Source organism: Natator depressus, chromosome 1 (genome assembly GCF_965152275.1).
Source record: "Natator depressus isolate rNatDep1 chromosome 1, rNatDep2.hap1, whole genome shotgun sequence".
NCBI lineage: Eukaryota > Metazoa > Chordata > Testudines > Cheloniidae > Natator > Natator depressus.
Window position 1 is genome coordinate 271,457,907 of NC_134234.1, and position 24,084 is coordinate 271,481,990.

Below are 24,084 nucleotides of genomic sequence, written 5' to 3' on the forward strand. Positions count from 1 at the left end.
TGGTAATAAGGGCTATTCATACCCTAATCAAACTTCAATAATTTTAAAGTATTTTGTCAGTAATATGGATTTTATATACTACCCTTTTAGTGTTCTGTTCAGGAAAAGAGGTAAAATAAGGAAGTATGTATGTGTATAAAATAGCTATGATTGCATAAAGGCAATGTATATATAATGTACATAAATATTTGCTGATCATTTTTGAGACAAAAACTTTACCCCATTATTGTCAATTTCTCTCTCCAACCAATCAAATAGTAGTTTTTGGAAATAACTATAATTAGGCTTTGAAGGATTAGATTTTTATTGGTAAATGTCAGTAAAGTCGATTTCACTGTACACTCACAACTTGATTGTAGAAAAAATTCCATTGATGAATAACAGAAATTTATGACAGGCAAAGTAAGAAGATGCTGCTTGAGAATTTATTAGAGTTTGATTTAAGGACATTTACTCTGTATATTTTGATATATGATAATGACAATTTGTGTATTAAAGGTCACAAAACTTTAACTTTTTGAAATCAATGTCTATTGTCATTGAATAATTTTCTGACCTGCTCTGTTGTCTAACCCCCCAATAATTGCCCAGAACTGTGAAAACTGAGATTGATAAAAAAGCATAAACCCCATAATTTTGCGCAACTTCAAAAATTTAAATAGATACAAATAGAAAAATGTTTAAAAATAAACATTATCTGTTGAAATGACAAAAAAAAGAATTCTGCCAAGTCTCAGTATAATTTAAATCATTACAGTAATATTGTATATACTCAGATTAGTGTTCTTTTCCTTTAATTTCCCACTTTAAAAGTCTACCTTATGTTTAAACCATATGAATTTGGGTTGTTATTTTATTTTTATAATACCTAAAAATGTGCTACATGTTTGTCAGACGTATAATAAGATAGATACCTGTCCCCAAAGAATTATACTCAAAGCAGACAACGTATCATGTAGAATCTAGATTATAGACAAAAGAGTAGGGATTAGATGCACAAATTAATTATGTGCAAACACTTTCAAGAAACAGAAAGCTGACTTTTTACCCCTTGGTCTATCATAAAATATGGAGGTACTTTATTGTTGTGTGTTGATAAAAACCCACACCCAAACTATATCTATATACAACATTGATGTTTGCCCCTAGAAATGTTAATGGGAGTTTTTTTGCTTTACAATATTTTTTTGGACTGTATGTCTATATGCTGATAAATAGATATGCAAAGAAAAGCAGATGATCTACATTTGAAATATCCTTGCAAGGGCTCATTATTGCTATTTTATTCTTTTAGTTGTTTTTGACTGTATACTTATATGCATGAAGATTAAGAGTCTGACAGTATGGGAAGCTAAAATCCTTCCTTTGTCTGTTTTGGTTTAGCAGACCACCACACATTGAACTTTCTAATCAGATGACCAACCCTAACTTTGATGTGGCAGGATTGCCATTGGAAGGAGTGAAAGGTAGTTCAATTTTGCTTTTTCTTGTCAGTGTTTATTGAGCAAAATTATACCAGTCTGGTTGCTAGAGTATGTATCACCTAAGCAAAGAGGCAGTGCATTGTCTGTTATGTTTGACTCATCTTTAATTATCCCTCATATCAAAGTGATTCAACTCTTAGCAAAATACACACTTGGATCTGGAGCATACAGTGTGCCTGCTTGAAATATTTCACATTCTGAGTTTGTGGATCACGTGATGCATATGTGATATGTGTATTTTCATATGAAAAAAATGAAATTTTCTACTATTTTCACTCTTTCTGTTAAAGCATCTGTTAGTTATGTTAGGTTCTGTCTGAAAAAGTTCTACTTATTCTTTAAAATTCAAATATTATCTCTAAATCTGCAGCAACTGCTGAGATAAAATTGTAGAAATGCTGACTTTCATTTCATTGTCTGGCTTTCACTATACTTGCTAATATTTGGCAGCTTTTCCCTGTGTACCAGCCTCATTTTATAGCCCTGCTGTTATGTTCTTGAACTTTGTCATGGCTACAATCCTAGGGCATCTGAACTGTCAGATATAAAAGTGGGAAGAGAGAAAGAGGCTATGAGAGTTGTAGAAGGCGAAAAGCTTAGTAATGTGCTGATGAATTTCCTTCCAGCAGATAGTTTTCACTTCGCCTTCATTGCTGTCACATTTCCTTAAATAATAGGAAGACTTTTCCACTAATGGGCAATGGAGGCTGTTCGCTTGATGAGAACTTGCAGAGGCAGCCTGCCATGTGCCTTTATCTTTTAAACTGAGGTGAAACAAGCTTGCCTGGCTGCAGATAAGCGGCTTGAAGCAGTCCTATTCAGATGTACCTGTCACTAATTTATCTGGGGGTTTTTTGTATTCATATATACTGTTCTTTGTGCAGTGGAGCATTAAATTGCTTTCCACTGGGAGCAGGTCACATTCAGGGGTCGACAGAACCATGCTCCTGGATGAAGAATACTTGATTCATACAGGCTGTTTCTGTCGAGATCTTGGCAGCTGAATTTTCTATCTAATTAGAGATTTTACACAGGCTTTTTATTGGAAAAGCGGATAACATTTTAATATAACGTAGATAGCCATTAAGAACCTTTTCAGCTGCACTGCATTTATGTATGTTTTACAGAGCAAAATGAGCGGCTGCTGAATATTGGTATGTTTGGATTGACAAAGAAAATTAATCACCTTCAGTTTGCTTTAGTGACACCCATTGTTGTGGTGATTGTGCAGTAAAGATAGATTACACTTCCCGTCAAATGGTGGCAAGCTTCCCATTTTATTTTATTTGTTTAATTTTGATAAATATTCTTTCATGCATCTTTTTAGCTAAGTCAAACAAAAGAAATGGGACTTAGGCTCTTTTAAAATATCAAACTGGAGACCAGCCTAAAATCTCCCTGAATCCCTCTTGCTGAAAGTGTTTCCTTCTGAATTTTAAGAGATGTTCATTTCAGAAAGTCTGTTTTGAGTATTCTACACAGTTTGCAAGAAGACAGTTGAAACTCATAACATTTCTGTGTTTGGAGTGGGTAAAGAATGTATTTACTGTTCGAGTACTCCTACTATTTGTGTAACATAATTTTTTTCAGTGTTTGGTATTGCTAAGAAGGGGTAGAAATGTGAAACTTCAAGCTATTTGTCTTTGCTGTTGCTTCTCAATTTGTAAACTATGCAAAATTAACCAAAAAATGGCAAAGTGGTTGGTAAATGAAAGCAGTAAGAGTGATGTTTCTTTCATGTTGGTAGTTTGCAATGACATGAATCATTGTTGAAAAAGAAATTTGTAGTACAATGCTTGTTTTTTATTGAGAAGAGAGCATTATTTACTGAGATGCAGGGCAAAGCAAATTTGTTAATTTCTTACACTAGCACAGAAAAAGTTTAATATAAACTAAAAGGGAGATTTAACACTCCACTTACTGAAAATCATTCCTTTGGTTCTTTTTTCTTTGGCAGGAATATTTTTGACATTCAGTATAAAGCAATTGTCTTTTTTATGATATTAATGTATATAAGTGTATCACAAAACAACCTATCGGATCAGTCTTGCAGAACTCACAGTATTTAAATGAATCAACATATATTCTAATCTGTAAATTGGACAGTGACCTCTAACCTTGTTAGACTGTCTCATAAACTGTATTGCCAAATACAGTTTGTACATTTCACAACATTTAATTGGAAAGGTAACACTTCCTGAAATATGTATTTTCCTCCAAATTACATTCTCTTTAGTTAGAACCTAAGAGGTTTAACTACTGAACAGAAAATAACACAAAAGAAAATCCAATAGACCTTTCCTTTGAAGAAAGTAAAATATCCAGTGGGAAATCCACTCAAATTTGCAGTGTAAATTACTGTATTTCATGCATTTGGATTCAGTTGGTAACCAACAATAAATCTGTACTTTGTACCGAAGAAATTAATATTCAGAATTTGAAAGTCAACTCATGAAATGAGTTACCTAAGTCATATGGTATTTTTCTGTTCCCTTATTGAAGAAACATACATTAGAATCAAGTTTCTGGTGGTCATGCATGTGTAAAGTGAATTAAAAGCCATCCATATTCTTGAGTACTTAATTTAAATTCAATTTTTGTGAACATCCCCATCCCAGAAAACTTGTTCATTTGAAAATTTGTGGAAAGCAAGACAGAAATGGGTACAAATACAATCAAAGTCCTGCCTTGAGTGCAGGGGACTGGATTAGGAGACTTCTTAAGGTCCCTTCCAGTCGTATGATTCTATGAAAGCAAATCCATTTCAAATGGATTCATAGTGAAGGAAAATGCTTCATTCAGTAGGCGTTTTAAACCTCCAGTCCCATTTTTTTTTAAAAAAAAATCAAAACAAAACAAAATGAAGAGCAATTTAAACCAAAGTAAAAATCAACAAAACTGGCAACATCCTGTTTTGTCATTGTTTTATTTTTGTTTCATTTGCAAGTTTTTGTTTGATTTTTTTTTAAAGAAAAGGGAACTGATGGTTTAAATTTAAAACTCCTACTGAATGTAGCACAAATCTCTGATACTCTCTCCTGTAATTAAATGTTTAAAAAACACTTTCAGTTTTCTTCTTTGTGGAATGTTTTTGTCTTACTGGATTTCAGTGCCTGAAAATGGGAATGAGTACATATCTTGCATGCTGAAAAGCCTTTTCAGTATTTCATAATGTTATTGGTTACTCACTGCCATTCTCTTACATTTACAACTTCAGTTAAATGTGAAGAGATGGAATGGCCAGCCAATTAAAATACTATAAATATAGATTTCAGAGTAACAGCCGTGTTAGTCTGTATTCGCAAAAAGAAAAGGAGGACTTGTGGCACCTTAGAGACTAACCAATTTATTTGAGCATGAGCTTTCGTGAGTGCATCCGATGAAGTGAGCTGTAGCTCACGAAAGCTCATGCTCAAATAAATTGGTTAGTCTCTAAGGTGCCACAAGTCCTCCTTTTCTTTTTATAAATATAGAATATTTAAAAGGTCAAAGAAGTTCAGTGCTGTACTATAATAGAATATAATTATTCATTATCAGTTTGATATTTTAGTCTTTTGGCAAATAATTTAATAAGATGTGGAAAAGATAGACTATAAATCTACTGCCATAGCAAGAAAGGAATGGGCAAATGGAATTCCCAAACTAAACAATTTGCAAAGTCAGAGCTAACTTCTCCTCAGCTCTGGGTAGATAGAGATGTAGCTGGTAGAGGTCATAGTTATGAGCATCCTTTCCCCCTTCATATTGCTACCTATTGAGGGAACTCATTCAGCAGCATCACGTTTAAGAACCTTGGTATCACTTTTGACCAAGCCTTTCCATGGAAAGCCACAAGTCAGGCATTGGGTATAAGAATGTTTTGCAATTTGGACAAGCTTTGCCCTTTCTTCACCCATAATGGTCTTGAAAAAGCAACATGTTCTGGTGAACATACAATTTTGTAGGTAATGCATTATAATTTCCTTTTATCAGGATTTATAGAACAGGAGTTACAACAATTTATGGAAAAAGAAAAGGAGTACTTGTGGCACTTTAAAGACTAACAAATTTATTTGAGCATAAGCTTTCGTGAGCTACAGCTCACTTCATCGGATGCACAAAGTGCCACAAGTACTCCTTTTCTTTTTGCGAATACAGACTAACATGGCTGCTACTCTGAAACAATTTATGGCTTGTTCAGAATTCAGAAGCATATTCGCCCACTGGTTTAAGCAGCCTTGATTGTACTATCTCTGTCCTATATCCTTTCCAATGACAGTCTGTAAAGCCTTACATGTTGTAAAGACTCTAGCCACAACCTAGTTCTACTCATGAAGCCCTGCCTTAACAAGTGTATCTTCTCAGTTACCATGAACTCTTTTGGAGGAATCTCATTATTGTGCCAGAGGTAGGCAAGTAATCAGCCCTTTGTTGTGGTGGACTGCAGAATGTTAAATCCATTCCCTCCTCACATCATTCAGAACAACCTCTTACCATCCCCACCCTGTCACCCTCCTCCTACCCGTATGTGGCCAAATCAGCTTGTGCAGAACAAAACCAAATCTCCTTTTAGCATTCATGGTAGTGAAAACAGCCTCCTTCAAGTGAATAATACAATGCTGTTTTCCTGATTCAGCAGACAGAAACAGTAGTTTCAGGTGTGAAATTCCACACCCCATTCATCTCAGGGGATATGTAAACTCTGAAGGCTAGAAGCAACAATAGTCAATATGTATTATTATAATAGTTATAGCTACTATTTGTAGAAGAAGCACATGGCTATTCTGGAACTGTGGCCAGTGTTTGGGATTGAGTAGTTTACCACCATTCTAAATTTTCCAAAATATCTCCTTTTCCTACTTGCTATTTTTTGCATTAAAATTCTGATATTCCTTGAGATGTGGAAATGGCAGGTCTGTTTATTTGTTCAAAATTTTAAGAATGTACTTTCTGGTTTGAAATTTTTCATCGTTTTTAGAGGTTTGGGTGTAGTAGCTGAGTTTCCAAACACTTCTGGGTGATTATATATGTTTACTGTTATTGTAAAACTGAAGACTTCAGCTATAAGTGACTCAGCTTTTATTAAAAAAAAAAACGTTGACATAGTCACAGGTTGGAGGTGATGTTGTTATCTCCAGAAAGAGTTGGGTTCTTTGATAATGTTACGTATTTACCACTGGAAGGAATATCACCATATTGTTCAACACAGTAATTCATTACAATTCCAGAAAAAGCTAACTCTGGTGCTGAAATACTGGTGATTCTCCAATTAGCTGCTTTATTTATGGAATCAGTAGGTACATTGTGTAAGTTCCATGTTCATGAAATAAAGGGTAAAGTGTTTTGCTGGATCAGAGTCTTGCTTTTCAGCACTTCGCAGGATCGAGGCTTTAAAACTTAAAAGCTATTGTCACATTAATCACCAGACCAATATAAATATACAAAATTCAGGGCCACATTCTAAGCCCTGCTTTCCTTTTGTGATACAGTGCAGCCATGATGCTAGCTAACTGGCTGGTGAAGAATGATTCCAGCATGGAGAAAACTCAGGCATAGAGCTGCTATAATGCTGTGAGCACCACTTGTAGCCAGGAGTAACTGGGGCATAGAGGGAATGGAAAAATAGGGTGTGGGCTGGAGTACCCAGTTACTGGAATGGCTCCCTTGGCTGTAACTAACCAGGAGTTGCTTAGAGTAGCCTGCCCAAGACTTCTCTAACTGATGCTGAAGATGGAACTAGTCCCTGGCATGTGAGGGATGGGATAAATGTGGCCTGAAGCCGTTTTTCCCGCCCCTTGAGCCCACGATCAAGATCTGTGTGTGCTCAGAGTTCTGTCTGTGTTAATTTAAATGTCAAAAAACCATTTAAACACAGGCCGTCATCTCACACATGTTATGATACGTTTTCTAATGTAGCCTCTAAAAAATGGCCCTGCATAATTGTGCATGTACTTCATGACATTTGTGCATTCCTACCAAGTCGTTACAAACACAATGATCAAATTGAGTGTGTAAAGGCCAACTGATAAATGTGAAAACAGGCTTTTCAGGTGCATTTTTTTAAGACCATCTTTGAAAAATTGCCCTTATGCTTGACTGAAAGTGGAGTATTCAGTCTCGAACAGCAACTCGTTTCATCATTTTGTTCATGAGCTGCCTGAAGCTGTTAGTGAACATGTGAGTCCAGCCCAAGGTTAAAATGGGGGGAAATGCCTTTCCAGGAGCTCATTGATTATTAACTACTAGATATTCTTAATGCAAATACCACAGTGCAACACTCACAACAAGCTGTCTGAGTATACGTATTGGAAACAGTCACTGAAAATATGATACAGCAAATAGAGTTTGACTATTAATCAGCAACCTTTAATGCTAAGAAATAAGACCTAAGCTAAGAGGGCTACAGCGTATGCTGGAGGTACAAGCAAACAACATGCAAATGTCACAACTCAGTCCTTCTTTTAGACAATAGTGGTCCAGCAATTACCTTTAAAATGAAGAATTTAGTGAGAGTTACCATGTAGCTGCATCTGAACTAACATAATTATGCTCTATTCTAAAATTAAGGTAAGTTAGGTTTTGGTAAATATTAAATTTTAATAGGGGTTATAGTAATTCTGATATTATATCTGTTCACTATATTAGAGATTTTCAAGCAAAAAAAAAATCCAGAATTATGGCATACCATAATAATACCATATCGAAGTGATAGATGAAACATGGTGACTGCTCAGTGCTACAGAGTCATTATAAATGAGAGTAAACGCTTCCTCGTCTTTTATGTACAGTCCAAAAAAGGGGATCCTCATTTAGAGTCCTGAGATCATTAACTTCCAGAAATGCATACTTTGGACCAGGAGCTGGTCACATATTGTATGAAGCACAACTAGGGCAAACAGGAGCTGCACAGAAAGATTTTGAAGCTGCTGTCTTTTGCAAAAATACAGATTAAAACAAAATTCAATGGAACATTGCTGAGAGAGTGCAGTGTTAAGTAGGAGTACAGATTTGCTTTTGTTATCTGTATTTGCAACCGGAAAAAAAATCCTGGAAGGAGGATGGAAAACGGAAGATGTTTTGACTCATGTAACAGTTTAGAGCAGTGCTTTGGAAAAGCCACAGTTGTCCCTCTCATTTTTCAAATTCAGAAGGATGTAATCTATTGCACATTATCTTTCAACTAACCCAATGCCTCACTATATCAAAGAGCTCAGAAGAAAATAACATTTTTAATCGGATCTCAGTCACTAAAAGGCTATTTGCTCTATAAATTCTATAGATAAAGAAATTTGACGCAGAGGTTCTGTGAAAAGCAATTGATTAAAATACCATATATGCTAAATAATTTGCATCTTCTGTCTATTCATTTAGATGAGTGTAAAGGCTTTTTTGTAGAGCTTTCATCATTTTGTGCATATTAATTAAGTTTCAGTAAGAAAAACAGAAACAGAATTCTTTTGGACAATATCAGTTGTGTGGTATACTTTACTGAGAATATCTGACAATGTTTATGCAGTGTGCGTCACGTGTGGTGATCACTTTCATAATACTACTGTCATTGACTGAAATGACTTTTTTTCTCATTGCTTGCTGTTATCTGCTTACTGAATTCCAATATTTTTGTAGTTCTGCCACGATAATGTCAACATACTTGCTTTTATAAGTCTTCACTTAAGAGTGTGGTCTTAGGAATGAAGGGCATTGCCTGTTTTTTTTTTTTTTTGTAAGAGTGTGTTATGTTTTTGTAGTTCATTGCTCAGTTTTAAAGCACTACCATTAGTGGCTGCAAATATTGTTATGTCTTCTACGGAAGTGCCTTCAGCTGGCTCTCAGATGCCATCTACTCCCCATAAACCATTGCACATGATTGTACAATGCCTCTTTAAAGCACCACAGGGACTGGAACATGTGATTCTGGGTCTCATCTGAGGGGGACACATTATAACTGAATGCAGGGTAATCGTATGAAAATCTAAAACAAAAGAAAGATTTTTCTCCCCTAAAACTGGATTGTCCCATAAAGGGAAAGCTACATGAAAATATACAGTTACCACTGCAGAAATATTTTACCCTGAAATGTCATGTGGCATATGGACTTCCAGGTCATTTGATTACGTGCAATTATGGGGAGGGCTATTGAACATTCAGGTAAAATTGGGCAAGTTTGAAGGTGGAGAGAGCTAGGGACTGAAAACAGGATTTATTCATGGGGAAACATCTTGAATTTTTGGCTATGGAGGGGTTTCCTTCATAAAGTTTTTGCCATTTTAGCCACATTAGCATCTGCTTGACACTGTCACCCTTAAGCCTGTAGATGAAATCTTGCCTGTGTTGAAGCCAGTGAGCATTTTGCTATTGATTTCATTGGAGCCAGGATTTGCTCCACTATCTTTCTTCCCAGATAGCTCCATGATATGCTAAATTATTTCTTTCTAGCAGAGTAAGTGGGAATATTAGCAAAGCTGAACTTCTGTGTACACTCCAGGCAATGACAGTCACACAGCTCAGAACAGTTGAGAGCTGAGCTACTGAAGAGGAAAAACAGATTCTTCTTCCCAAGTTCAAAAGAAATTCCAACTGTTTTGTCATACCAATATTCTACACTGACATTATAAATCTTTGAAACAGTTTGAATTTCATATCATCCAAGCACTAGTAAAAAAAAAAAGATAAAATAGGCATGTATAATATATTCTAAATATGGACAAATTCTGGATTACTGTTTATTTTTGTGACATAATTCACAATTCAGAATAGATTGACATCAATTTGAAACTGTGCAAGCCTGATTCATCCACTTATTACTATGCACTGCAGTCATCAAAAATTAAGATATTGAATAATTACTTTTTTATAGGTAAAAATTTTTCAAGCAAAAATATTTTGAAGGATTTTTGCATTTTGTGACATGTTCACATTGGAAGACTTCACCATGTAATTCACAATGATCAAACCATGATTCAACCCTTAACCTAAAAGAAAATTAGGTATCCTGTTCTACTCAGTTTTATACCAAGGTTGGAATAGTTGAATGGCTTAGAGAATGTAGATATTCACAGGGTATCTATAGTCAGTTACAATATATTGCCACATAGGAGAAAAAATCCTAAAGTGAAGTCCATCATTAGAAGTTCTGAAAGCAAAAGCAAGCTATTATCATGATCATACCAGAGGTACAGGGAACAGTGGAACATGTTTATCCAACTTTCAGCACAGCTATTATAGATAAAGTAACATTAGGATTGGAAAGAAAAAAATATTAGAATGACAATTATATACTGGTAACTGTTATTATTATTCTTACCCCTTTTGATCTGAGCATGAAGACAAAAAATTGATGTCTAGTGGCTGTTCCAGAGAGGGGGAGAAATTGGGTATAGGTGTTTCTTTGATGCAGTTTTGTTTATTTACAAAGAATGTACAAAGTCTTGTTTGAATGCAGAAGGAATCCAGTAGCAGAAAACAGCTTCTTTTGCTCTCAGTATCAAGAACATTCTTTTCAGTCTTATCCAAAAACAGCCCCAGAACTCTTCCCAGGTTTCATCCAGGGTCAGCCACCATACTTTCAATTGCTCTCTCTCTCTCTCTCTCTCTCTCTCTCTTCCTTTTATTTTTATTTTTTGTGTGTGTCTGTTCTACCTCCCCCCCACACACACACACACACCTACCCAAAAAAATACTCAGCAAAAGCTCCTGTGCAGGTTCATATCTCCTTTTGTCTTCAGTGGGGGTTTATGCTTACACTTATGTTAACTGAAGGGTAAATTCATAACTATGAAGTTCAATGGAGTTTTAACTCAGCCCATAACTAGGTTTCACCAGCTTTTAACATCCTCTAACTCAGCTTTGCTCATTATCCCGATGAGACCCAATAACTCATCCCAAACAAATTAAAAATTATACAAGTTTAACTGTTCACATATGTACAGTGCCTTTCTGTCAAACTCTGTTTCACATCACCACCCAAAAGAATTTTATTCCCACCAAAGTGGGGCTATCATCTTCCTGATTTTCATTTCACTCAGCTCTTGAGGAACACCTATTGTTTCTGTGGAATTTGCTAGTGGAGGCAGACTCTGCCCATTTTATTCTAATGGGGAATTCACCTTTGTAACTACTTTTTCAGCCTCAAATTCCAGAGCTACCTTCTCAGTTTCAGGGGGTAGTCAAGCTGAAATTCTGTCTCTCTGATATCTTCCCAAATGGTCCTTGTAAATAACTGTGGGTTTAGTCCTGGGACCAACTATATGCTGTACACCATTTAATTTATTTGAGTCAGTACTGTGTGGGTTCCCTCCCAAGATTTATCTAATTTAGGGCTCTTATCCTTCTTTCTTTTTGGATGGTGTAACCAGACCAGGTTCCGTCTTTTAAAAGTTTCCATATATGACCTTCTATGAAACAGCTTTTTCATTTTATCAGAAGCTATCCTTAAATTTTCTCTAGCAATAGTGTGAACTTTCAGTTTTGGATTGTAGGCTTTATACATAGTCCAAATGGTTCAAATCCTTTTGTTCCTCTTCAGGAACTCCAGACAACAGGTTTGCTTGGGGTCCGTAGCTCATGCCCAGACCTGAAGAGTGCTGGGGTACACTTTGTACTGCCATTGACTGCTATTCTATAAATCATCAAAAGGAATGGGATATGCTGATTCCAGTCTCTTTGTTGTTTGTACAATGATAGCCAGCAAAAGCCCCAAAGTCCTACTGAACTTTTCCACCATCCCGTCTGGGTTTTCTGGGTGGTGCGAGTTTTGTGGATGCCTAGAATCTCACAAGCGTGTTGAAACATTTTGGATTCAAAGTTTCTTCCTTGATCTGTTTGTAACTCACCTGGGACACCAAATCTGGTGAAAAAAATGTTTACTAAGACCCCTGCTACTGTCACTGCTTCTTGATTTCTTACTGGGTAAGCTCAGCTATTACATGAAGTAGTTCATGGCTACTAGCAGGTATTGACTACCCTGCCAGCCTGTCTCTCAAGAACATAATGGCAAAGTGTTCCATTGATGGCCCCACAAGATGCTTCTGCAAAGAGGCTCTCCCAGTGTTAGGGGGTGCCCTTCTTTGACACAAGCATCACAGTTCGCAATTTTTTTTACTATTTGCTGTTTGTCTAATCAAAAGAGCTTTAGCAGCTAAGATTCCCTCAAAACCTTGAGTGTCAAAACAGATTTCAACCACTCCCCATCTTTCCCGTGCTGGAAAGTTACCACTGCATGTAACTGTTATAATGGTTTCTGCCCCGAGGGTAGGACAATTAATTCACTGAAAACCAATTGCCTAAAACCACTTAAAAGAAATTTCAAAGAAATTTCAACAGACTGAATTTGTAAGACACCTTATTGCTTGAATTTCAGTGGTCCAATTTTCAGATAGGTCACCTTTCCCCAATCACTGTCTCCATTTGAGACCATTTAGGTGGTTCAGTTTTAGATCCCCTGTTCCCTAGCGTTTTTAGTCTGTCTGGTCTAATATGTGTCAACTATCCCTATCCACCTTACAGAGCCTATTATGCACTCAGTAACCAGACTCCCATTATTGTTATGCAATTGTTAAGATCAAAACAAAAATGATGAAACTGATCCTTGCACCTCCACCAGGCTTTGCCCCATCTGCTTGGTGTTCCCTCATTTCCTGAACTGGGGGAGAGGCTGTCACTAGACACTTGTGACAGTCTGGCTTGGCCTGTCTTAAGTTATTAACAATGCTTTTTGTGACCATCATTTGTCACAGTACCAGCATTTAACTGTTTTCTTTAATTTTTACATTTATTGCCAATATCCCTTGGTTTAGAAACCAAATTTGTCATTTGTTTTAATTATTCAGTACAGTCATGAACCAGATTAGAATTTCATCTTTCATCATACATACTAGACATAGAGCTGTGTTTTCATCATACATACTAGACATAGAGCTGTGTTTTCATCATACATACTAGACATAGAGCTGTGAGGACTCATTGTAATCTACTTCCATCTTCCTCACTAGCATCTGCTTCCTCTTCTGGTGAACTGCTGCAAGAAAATGTGGCAAATTCCATAGCTTCTCAGTGTGTCTTTGGCCTTTTTTCACTGATCTTGGTCTGAAAGTTCAAGTCCAGCTATGCATCTATAAATTGATCTATTGCCAGTCTATTCTGGAAGGCTTTGATAGTATACAGTGGTGAGCTGGAGCCAGTTCCCACCGGTTCTCTAGAACCAGTTGTTAAATTTAGAAGCCCTTTTAGAACCGGTTGTTATGCGCGGGACAACCGGTTCTAAAAGGTCTTCTAAATTTAACCGGCCAAAAGTGGTGCCTTAGGCGCCGACTCCATGAGTGCTCCAGCCCTGGAGCACCCAAGGGGAATATTTGGTGGGTGCAGAGCACCCACCGGCAGCTCCCCTCCCCTCCCCGCCCCGGCCCCGGCCCCGGCCCCGGCCCTAGCTCCAGCTCCAGCTCACCTCCACCTCCTCCCCTGAATGCGCCGCCCCACTCTGCTTCTCCGCCCCCCATCCCAGGCTTCCCGCGAATCAGCTGTTCGCGCAGGAAGCAGGGGTGGGCTGAGAAGCAGGCCGCGGCTTCCCGCTCAGGCCCAGGGAGGCGGAGGTGAGCTGGGGCGTGAGGAGGGCTGCCCGCGTCGCAGCAGGTAACCCGGGGGGGCACAGGGGAACCGCTCCCCCCCCAGCTCACCTCCACCACCCTCGGCCTGAGTGTGAAGCCGTGGCCTGCTTCTCAGCCCTCCCCAGCTTCCCGCCGAACAGCTGATTCATGGGAAGCCGGGGGGCAGAGAAGCAGAGTGGGGCAGTGCGTTCAGGGGCGGAGGTGGAGCGGAGGTGAGGTGAGCTGGGGCCAGGCGCGGGGCGGGGAGCTGCCGGTGGGTGCTCTGCACCCACCAAATTTTGCCCGTGGGTGCTCCAGCCCCGGAGCACCCAGGGAGTCGGCGCCTAGGGCGCCACTTTTGATGTGATCAGTGGGAGAGCGGCCACTCCCCCTGCTCCCCCCCCAGCTACGCTCCACTGCCCCTAGGAGCCAGAGGGACCTGCCAGATGCTTTCTGGGAGCTGCCCCAGGTAAGAACCTCTGGGACTCCCCACCTCGGCCCCCAGCAGGTGCCTCTGGCTCTTAGGGGTGGGGTGGGCACCCACTACAGTGGCCCACGAGACCCTCCTGCCCGGTTCTGGGGGCAGTCAGGGGACATGGGAGGGGGGTGGATGGGGCTGGGGGGGCGTCAAGGAACGCTGGGGCGTTGGATGGGGCAGGAGTCCCGGGGACGGGGGTGGACAACGACCCCCTCATGGGGTGAGGAGGGAACCCATTGTTAAGATTTTGGCAGCTCATCACTGGTAGTATCTGGGTACGCCAGAAACACAAGTCTCCACAGGTCTTCTGTCAGTTTAGGTGGAGTTTCTCCTTTCCCACTCCTTCTTTCTCTTAGCTGTCCTGGCCAGCTCAGATTGACAGCTAGAACCAAACCACATATCAAGATCTTGTACCAGGTCTGGAAACGATCTCTTTTCTGGAGGTACTTTCTTCAGCACCAGGCCAGAACCAGGCCACCCAAGTTGACTGCTAGAATTCCCCCTTTTTGTCACTCTTCTCAGTCATATGTTTGAGTTATAATGTTTAGCTGAGTCAAATAAGCCTCCGGTGAAGGATTTTTCCCCTTCAAAGATTGTGGGCTTTTGCATCACTTGAGCTGGGACAGACCAACTTCTCCCCACTGGGCCTCTGTGGGGTACATACTGGGTTAGAAAACTGTTGTAAATGTCCAGTCTTATCCAAGTCCTCTGGCTGGCTCAATTCCTCCTCCAGGTGGCTGCCTTCCACTGTGATTTATGACTCTTTGATTTCCTTTTGGAGTTGAATTTTCAGCTTTTTAAGTCCTTGTTGCGCCTCATCTCTGTTAGCAAGTTCCAAATTGGCTAAAGGTTGCCTGGGTCTCCACTATTGCATGGGAAAACTTCTGGTCTATGGCAGTCAAGTTGTTGGTCACTTCTTTGATCTATCTTGCTGTTCCAGCCTGGGAGTTTTGCAGCTGGGCCTCCCAACCTGTTTGGACACTTTGTAGTTGCTCCAGCAGAGATTTGACTTCTTCCTTCATCTCAACCCTCATCACTTTCTGTGAATCCTCCAGATGCTTCTTTAGTTCCTTTTGTGAAGCCTCCAGGTCTTGTTTTAAATTATTTTGTGAAACCTCCCGCTCCAGTTTTGTGTCTTTTTACAATTCCTTTTGATCATCTTTGATTTCTGCAAGCATTGCCATCATTTGCTCCATCTTGATTAAACAGCTCACAATTTCTCTCCTTGAAAACCCCAGAGAACATCCTTTCTCAAATTTACAACCCTCTGCCTCATTAACTGTTCAACCAATGTACTGAATGAGGCAGTGATCCTGTGGAACAAACAGTTTTCATTTATGTAATTAAAGACTGTATCAGAAAGCATATGCCCAAGGAAGCTTGAGGTAGATGGCATGTTCATATTCAGCCTAAATTGTTAAAGTTTGGCAAATGGAGTCAGGGCTTATAATGGGTCAGGCTACCTTAAGTACAGGTTTCACTACCAGTTCCTCCCATAATAACCACCTCTGTGTGCTTGATGTATGATCTCTAAGGTGGGAAAAGAGAAATGTACACTGACTATTGTGCAAAAGCATTAACAGTGAAGTTGGGTAAAGTGTGCAATAGATTCCCATGATACAAAGTTCATGAGCTCTATCACTTAACCTATTTAAAACTAGATTGGTCAAAACACCTGAGAATACACTGTAGGGAACAATCCTGTACTGGATTGACCTGGTGACCTGTTAGGTCCTCTCCGACTCTAATTTCTGTGAGACCACATGAGTAATGGTTAGATTATTTCCCTTATTTACTCATAGGACAAAGAAATGTCAGGCATGTGAGTGCACTTTGAAGTGAGTGATACAAAACTTTAGCAAAAAGAAAAGGAGTCCTTGTGGTACCTTAGCTTATGCTCAAATAAATTGGTTAGTCTCTAAGGTGCCACAAGTCCTCCTTTTCTTTTTGCGAATACAGACTAACATGGCTGCTACTCTGAAACAAAACTTTAGGACTGTGTGAAAGTGTAAGACTTTACTTTGGTGCAAGGGTCATGAACAATCTGCCATTTTTGTACAAACTTTTTTTCCCAACTCATCTGTGTACAGATTTTGGTAGCTGGCATTCATTGACTATTTCTGTTATAGTGTCATATGTAAGTAATTACATTGTAGATATTAATGAAAGTAAAAGACAGTTTTATCTATTTTGCACACTTACTTCGTAACCAGACTACTTATTTATATATGTTAAGGTGAAGGGTTTGGTCTTGCTTTTTGTACAGGTCAGGCCTGTCTGTCCCTCTGTACTTTGTATAGCTCCCAGCACAATAGGGCCCCAATCCTAAGTGACCAGCACAATGCAAACAATAATAATAATAATAATAATAATAATTAATAACAAGATTAATGTACTTTGTACATGGCTGGGGTCCGTATTGTGCCTGAGCAATGGATTCACAGAAGAATTAAAATTGTTTGGATCTCATCTGGGTCCTTTTATTCATTGTAAGGGTCAGCTTTTCAAAAGAACACAGCAACCACCAGGTCCCTTTAGGCACTTAATGAATTGGCCAGATTTTCAAGTGCTCAGCATGGAACATTTCCCATTGTTTTCACCTAAATGAAACAGCCAAAGTGGCTAAATGGGAAATGAGTTGGTTTGAAAGTCTGGCCTCCATTGTGAATGCTGAACACTCTTGAAAATTTGACCCTTAATATACTTTTTTAAAAAAAGTTTTCAGTCTTCAGCTTTAAGTTATGTGTCCATTCCCCATCCCATTTTCTTTTTAAAGAGAGAGTCTGAAATGTGTTTTAGAAAAGTTCTTTACTTTACCTGCCCAATTGAAGGATATGCACAGCCTTCACTTGCATAACTGAATATATCGCATGTATGTTTGTAATTTTTATGTATGGCAGGATACGAATTTCAGCTCACTTAGGTGGCAGAAAAAAGCCTGTGATGAGGAAGGTGCTGTCTGCTTCAGATTATATGGGCATTCAAGATGGGCCTGTTATGAAGGCAAGAAAATGTTTTGAAATGTACCCAGTTTCATAATACTGTCATCTCAAAATACCTTATCTGTTCTTTTCAGAACAGAGCTTCTCAAGTGACTGGAAATCAATTTCAAATGGAAACAAATCCAATTATTGCAGTTTCCCTGGGTCTCTGCAAATTACCAAACTGATGGAGTTTATTTTCTATCTACCTGACAGACATGTGCATTTAGTAAACACTTTTTCACTTGTGACCACTGCAAGTAATTATCAGACTGAGGTAGCAGATTCTTTTTATACAGATAAGAACATACTCAGAGAGTAATGCCTCATGATGTATACAAAACCTCCAATATTTATATTTTGAAATTGCAGGTCATATCATTCTTGGCTATCTAGGTTGTGCATGCCTTGGTAGAAGCCTTGCATACCAAATTTATGTCCCTCCTCTCTATTGACCATTAGTATTTAGTCACTTACATACACTGTACAATTTACAGAGATGATTAAATGCAAACCTGGAAGAAAAAGGTCAAAGAATTAACTGCAAAGCATGAATGAAACCTCGTATAAGATATAACATTTAAAAAATCAGTTTGCTCTTATGAGTTCTGCATAAAAAAATAAACAGTATTATTAAGAATCATTCTCTTCATTTGTATGCAAACACTATACTATGTACTGGGTTTCAGCCCACTCAAATATATAGTTTTACCGTATCTGTCATCATCACTGATATCATTGTTCATTCCTCCAGGGAGTAATTTACAGTACAGGCATTGCAAATATCTATCTGGATTACTAAAATTAGCAACAGTGTTTCTGACATGAAACATACTGTTTAACAATGCAAAATGCCACCAGGAATAATCCAAACAATACAAGTGCCTGCATTACACTAATGCGTGGATAACGTGAACTACTAATACATTTTAATCCCTGCATTAATTATTTTGGGAATGAAGAACATTTTGTAATATAGTAAAGAAACACTTTCTCTCTCTGTCAATATAACAATACAGGATAATCATGTCCTTTTGTCCTTCCATTTGGCATGTCAATTGCCTATTGAAATGGAATAATAAGCATATATTTTGGACAAGGTGTCAGCACTGTTTAGTGGTTTGGATGATACCATAAACTAGAACTCCATATTTTGCTTTAAGTGTGGATACAGCAGTTGAAGAAATTATGCATTGCATAACTGCCTGTGGCTTGAACAAATGGTTGAGACTTCATTAATTATTAACAAAATCTTACTAAAACTGGTCATTTTAACTGATTCACCTGCATTCATTCCCTGGGTATTTCTCAACACCTAATGTGTCCAATATGATGATTCATCAATTGGCCATCAAAGCCCTAACTGTCAGACAGAAGCCACCTGGGAATATGCCTTCTTCCCACCCACAAGTAACAATATTCCACCAATAACTAACGTCTTCCATTCCTCTCTTTCTTTGTGTGACAAATTTGAGCTCTGATGAGAAATGCCTGAAACTGTGTTCCCATGTCTCAGTCCTGACTGCAGATCTCAACCAACGCATTTTCAGCCCTGAGCTCAGAACAGGGATCAGTTGAGAGCCCCTGCTAATGCACGGCTTACATGTTGCATTGTTGGCTACAGGGGCACCAGTGATTGGCTTGGACACTCCCCTCATATTGTCAGATAGTCACTGGGGAAAGTCACCCCAACTAGCCTAGGAAGAGTAGTGAAATATTACAGCAATAGAAGAAGGGTCTGAAGTTGGCTGTGATAACCAGGGTGGGTCTTCCCTGGCCATATCCTGCTGGTGTATTGGGAGTGAGTATTTGTTTTATATAAAAATGGATTGAATTTTAAACAATAATGAAAATAAAATCAATGGGTATTGCCTGCATAGTCTGTTAATATTTCTAGCGAGTTAGCAGGAGCATGGATCGTTTTTAACAATTTAAAATGTAAGCAAACATACTGTATCTGTTTAAATTTGATATTCCATCCACTCAAGCTCTCACTCTAAAATGTTTTTATATTATCGATTGGCTTACAGTGAATAGTATAAAAAAGTGAGTGCCAGCTTAACAGTAGAAAAATGTGTCACTCCTTGTATTTTGTTGTTCAGGTTTTTTTAAAAAGATTTTAATGCCAGATTTATACAAACAGGGATTACATAGTGAATATATATTAAATTAATAAACAAATAATTTCAAAGTTAGAGAATGATATGGTGGCAAACTGCAAAATACGGAATACAAACATTGCATTTAACAGTTTCTAATCTATTATAGGTTTACTTTTTTAATTCCCTATGTGTTCTCTGTATGAGTTTATTGGTAACTGCTTAAAAGGAAAACCAGTTAATTGGCAGACCTCTTCCCATTACTGAGGTCAAGAAATAGATACTATTAATTTTATGTGATAACATTAACTGGTGATGATATCCGGACTGCATTACAGCGTTGGTTGAAAATGAAAAAAATATCATTTTGCAGAATTATGGAACATAACTATGCAGTTTAAACTAGGTGGAAAAGATGACACTTTTGTTATATAAAGTATGCAAGTGTACACTACTTTTTAGCATCTAACTGGAAGTGACTTTTTTCTAGTAATTTTCATCTCTAGCAACATTCATAAAGAACATTATTAATTTCTGAAAAGGTTCAGCAAAGATACCAGACAAAACAATAAAAAAGCCACACAATATTCCATCAATGTAAGTTTTTGAAGTTACAGATAAAAAGTACAGCAGAATGTCAATACTTCTCAATTAATTTGCATAATGAATAATTTTCACTCAAGTTCCGTCCTCCTCACCCAAATTCTTAGTAAAGATTTAATAGTGAAGTGCATTTCCCCAAATGAAAACTGTTTGAAAATTTTGCCAAACCAAAAAGTTGAAAAAAAGTCATTTAAATTTTGAGTTTAAGGTTTTTTAGTTTTTGGTTTTTTTAGGTTTCTTAATAAAACTGAAAGAGATTTTTAAATGTAAGCTTGTTTTGAATAAAAAAAACCTGAATGTTTTATTCTGAAAATGTTGAAATGAAATGTTTTGTCTTATTTAGTTATTTTTACATGAACAATATGGCATTTCTGACCAAATTCATGGAGTGTTTGTGTCTCTGAATCTGTATTTTTGTTTTAAAAACTACATTCATCTTCTTTGCATTTTAAATTTTAACTGTACTGAAATGCTAAGAAAAGTGAAGTATAGCTGCAGAATATTAATTATTGATGCTGAGGGTTAATAGAGGATCCATTTAGTAGGTATAACAAGGATTCATTATTGCTCACCTGGAGTTCTACAATACAGTTCCACACTTGCTCAACTAAGCACAAAGTTGTTTATATCACTCAAGAAGGATTCCACAAATGATATCTGTGTTTGTGTGAGAGAGATCGGTCAGACCTCAGCATAATATTTTAAAAACTACCAACTTATAGCAGTGTTTGTCTATTGATTAATTCTTGATGTTGACAACATGAAAAAGAAACATAAGTATTAAATTAGGCCTCAGTACAAGAAAGTGCACAAGAAATGGGGCTTAAACAGATACTAAACTTTAAGAATACGTTTAAGCGATTTCAACATAGGGATGCCTTCCTGAATCTCACGGTCTTAATTTGTGCAGCTGGGACACATGCGTATTGAGATACAACCTAGATTGCAAGCAAGTTCATTATCAGGACAAATATCACTATGACCATTCCTCAGTGAGAACTCTCTGTTTTTCATGTAAATTTCACCATAAATTATCTTTTTTTGCCATTTAGCAACATGCTGCTAAACTATCTCTTTCTCCAAAGCTTTTGCCAGGAGCATTGACCTTTAAACTACAGACCGTATAGGTATTTTCAAATTCCTAATTGACAAATATCTAGTGGATATGATGCCCAGAGCAATATTTATTTTTTTCATTCTCAGATTTTTCCCTTATTATTTTGCAGTCCAGTCCTGTAACGCTACCCCTGTGTCTGTTCTGAGCTCTCAGTACAACAAACTAGATAGATTTTTAAATGCTAGGCTCAAAATTGTGTACTGTTGCATTTCTTTATAACATGTTTTAGTGCGTCCACCTCAATGTCACACTACCGATGTATATCAGTGTAACCCCCCCCATATCCTCCCTAGATTACTCGGGAGCAGGCAACACTCACCTGTATGTCTGGGTGCCTGACGTTGTTGATATTAAAGGAGATCCTGAGTATCCCAGTAGTGATGTTGGATAAGTGGGAATCCTCTATCCACTCCTCTGCTACAGTCCCTTTACTGCTAAAGGAGTTTAAAATTGGTGGTGCCTCCACCTGGCTGGCCCCTGTACGCACTCAATGGTGTGCCTTGGGAACCTCCAGGAATAAACCTACTCTAATAATAATAATAATAATAATTAATAATCAGTGGCATGGGTCTAACTCAAAAATACCAATTAATAATATACATCAAATATACTAAAATTACAATTAACATACCTTTTCTTAACAACTTAAAGAAACAGAAGTATACCAGACTAAGCTCAAATGTCACTACTAATTTAAATCCACATAATTTAAATCAATTAACAAATGTAATATACAGTAATAAATGAAACTTATCTAACTGGGCTACACTGCCACCATTTACCCTGCCCCGGTGTATACACTCCTCTGGATTTCAGAGTCCTAGATGCTTGTGTGGGTGCGCTTAAGGATCTGAAGATGGAGACAGCACTCTGTTGGGTCCCGTGTATCAGTCCAGCCAAGACAATAAGCTGCACAACCCCTCTGAAATTGGAGCTGGCTCCACCAAATGTCAGCAGCTCTGGGTCCTGGTTCGATGGGAAGATCACTCTGCCTCTCCTCAGACTCAGTCTCTCTGCTGTGCCCCTTCCCTTGCAAGTATTTTCCCAAACAAGAGTGGGGGCTACTCACAGTTCCTTCACTGCAGGCCCACCTCAGTCGGCTCTAGGCACAGCAATAGTCTCTGCCCTGGCTCCAGTGAAACCAGCAACAGCCTCTGAGGCTGTCTGCTCGATCAAAGCCCCAGCAGGCTCTCAGCAGCGGCTTCTAGCTTCCTAGCAGCAGCTCCTGGTATAGAGCTTCACAGCACCAATCTCAGTCCTCCCAAAATGGAGCCCACTCCTGCTTTTCCTGTACTCCCTGGACGAGGAAGTTTCTCACTCTTTCCCCAAGACATCCTGGGAGTTGTGGTCTGTAAGGCTGGATTGCAGCACACAGGATCTTCCCAACTGGAACACTCCCCATTAAGTTCAGAGGCTACACTAGTAAAGAGTGCCTATATCAGTTTTCTTTGGCAAAAAAAAAAAAAAAGGCAATAACTGCTATGGGTTAGTAACATCTATGTCAGGTTTCAGAGTAACAGCCATGTTAGTCTGTATTCGTAAAAAGAAAAAAGAAAAGGAGTACTTGTGGCACCTTAGAGACTAACCAGTTTATTTGAGCATGAGCTTTCGTGAGCTACAGCTCACTTCATCGGATGCATAGCATATCGTGGAAACTGCAGAAGACATTATATACACACAGAGACCATGAAACAAAACTTCCTCCCACCCCACTCTCCTGCTGGTAACAGCTTATCTAAAGTGATCATCAAGGAGGGCCATTTCCAGCACAAATCCAGGTTTTCTCACCCTTCCCCCCCCCACCCCCCGGACACACATACAAACTCACTCTCCTGCTGGTAATAGCCCATCCCTCTTTGAAACCTCTCTTTATAATGCGCATGATAATCAAGGTGGGTCATTTCCAGCACTAATCCAGGTGTTCTCACCCCCCCCACCCCACCCCTCCAAAAACCACACACACAAACTCACTTTGTTTCAGCAGTTTCTCGCTGTGGAATTCATTTGCAAATTGGATACTATTAATTTGGGCTTGAATAGAGACTGGGAGTGGCTAAGTCATTATGCAAGGTAGCCTATCTCCCCTTGTTTTTTTCCTACAAGCCCCCCCCAAGACGTTCTGGTTAAACTTGGATTATTGCTGTGCACATTGTAAGATGAGCTATTGCCAGCAGGAGAGTGAGTTTGTGTGTGTGGTTTTTGGAGGGGTGTGGGGGGGTGTGTGGGGAAGGGTGAGAAAACCTGGATTTGTGCTGGAAATGGCCCTCCTTGATGATCACTTTAGATAAGCTGTTACCAGCAGGAGAGTGGGGTGGGAGGAAGTTTTGTTTCATGGTCTCTGTGTGTATATAATGTCTTCTGCAGTTTCCACGATATGCTATGCATCCGATGAAGTGAGCTGTAGCTCACGAAAGCTCATGCTCAAATAAACTGGTTAGTCTCTAAGGTGCCACAAGTACTCCTTTTCTTTTTTCTTTTAACATCTATGTATTATCCTTTACTTTGTTGTTTTAAAAAAATCCAACTGCTTTCGTTCCTCGGAAGTCTCTCTCTCTCAGATTTCTGCACAGTTTCAGGCTCCTACCACAAGGGCCCATTCCCAGTTGGTTTTGAATCTCTCTGGGTATACCAGATTTTTCCCATTTTGTCAGAGTGTGATGGGGTGTCCTCTCCACACTTGCCCTGAAGAAGCTAAGGCAGGCCAGAGCAGCCAATTAGCCTATTAGGTGGCAAATTGGAGGGAATTAAGATAGAGAGAGAAA

At 38.7% G+C, this 24,084-nt stretch overlaps 1 protein-coding gene across 4 annotated transcripts in view; it reads left to right on the forward strand.

The window, feature by feature from the left end:
- The window catches only part of MGAT4C (MGAT4 family member C), a 663,620-nt gene that overhangs the window by 307,426 nt on the left and 332,110 nt on the right, over window positions 1–24,084 (forward strand). For all 4 annotated transcript variants that reach the window (XM_074941941.1, XM_074941943.1, XM_074941940.1 and 1 more), the window contains one exon: window positions 1,384–1,466. The gene's annotated coding sequence lies outside the window, so the exon portion shown is untranslated. The remainder of the gene's footprint in view (window positions 1–1,383; window positions 1,467–24,084) is intronic.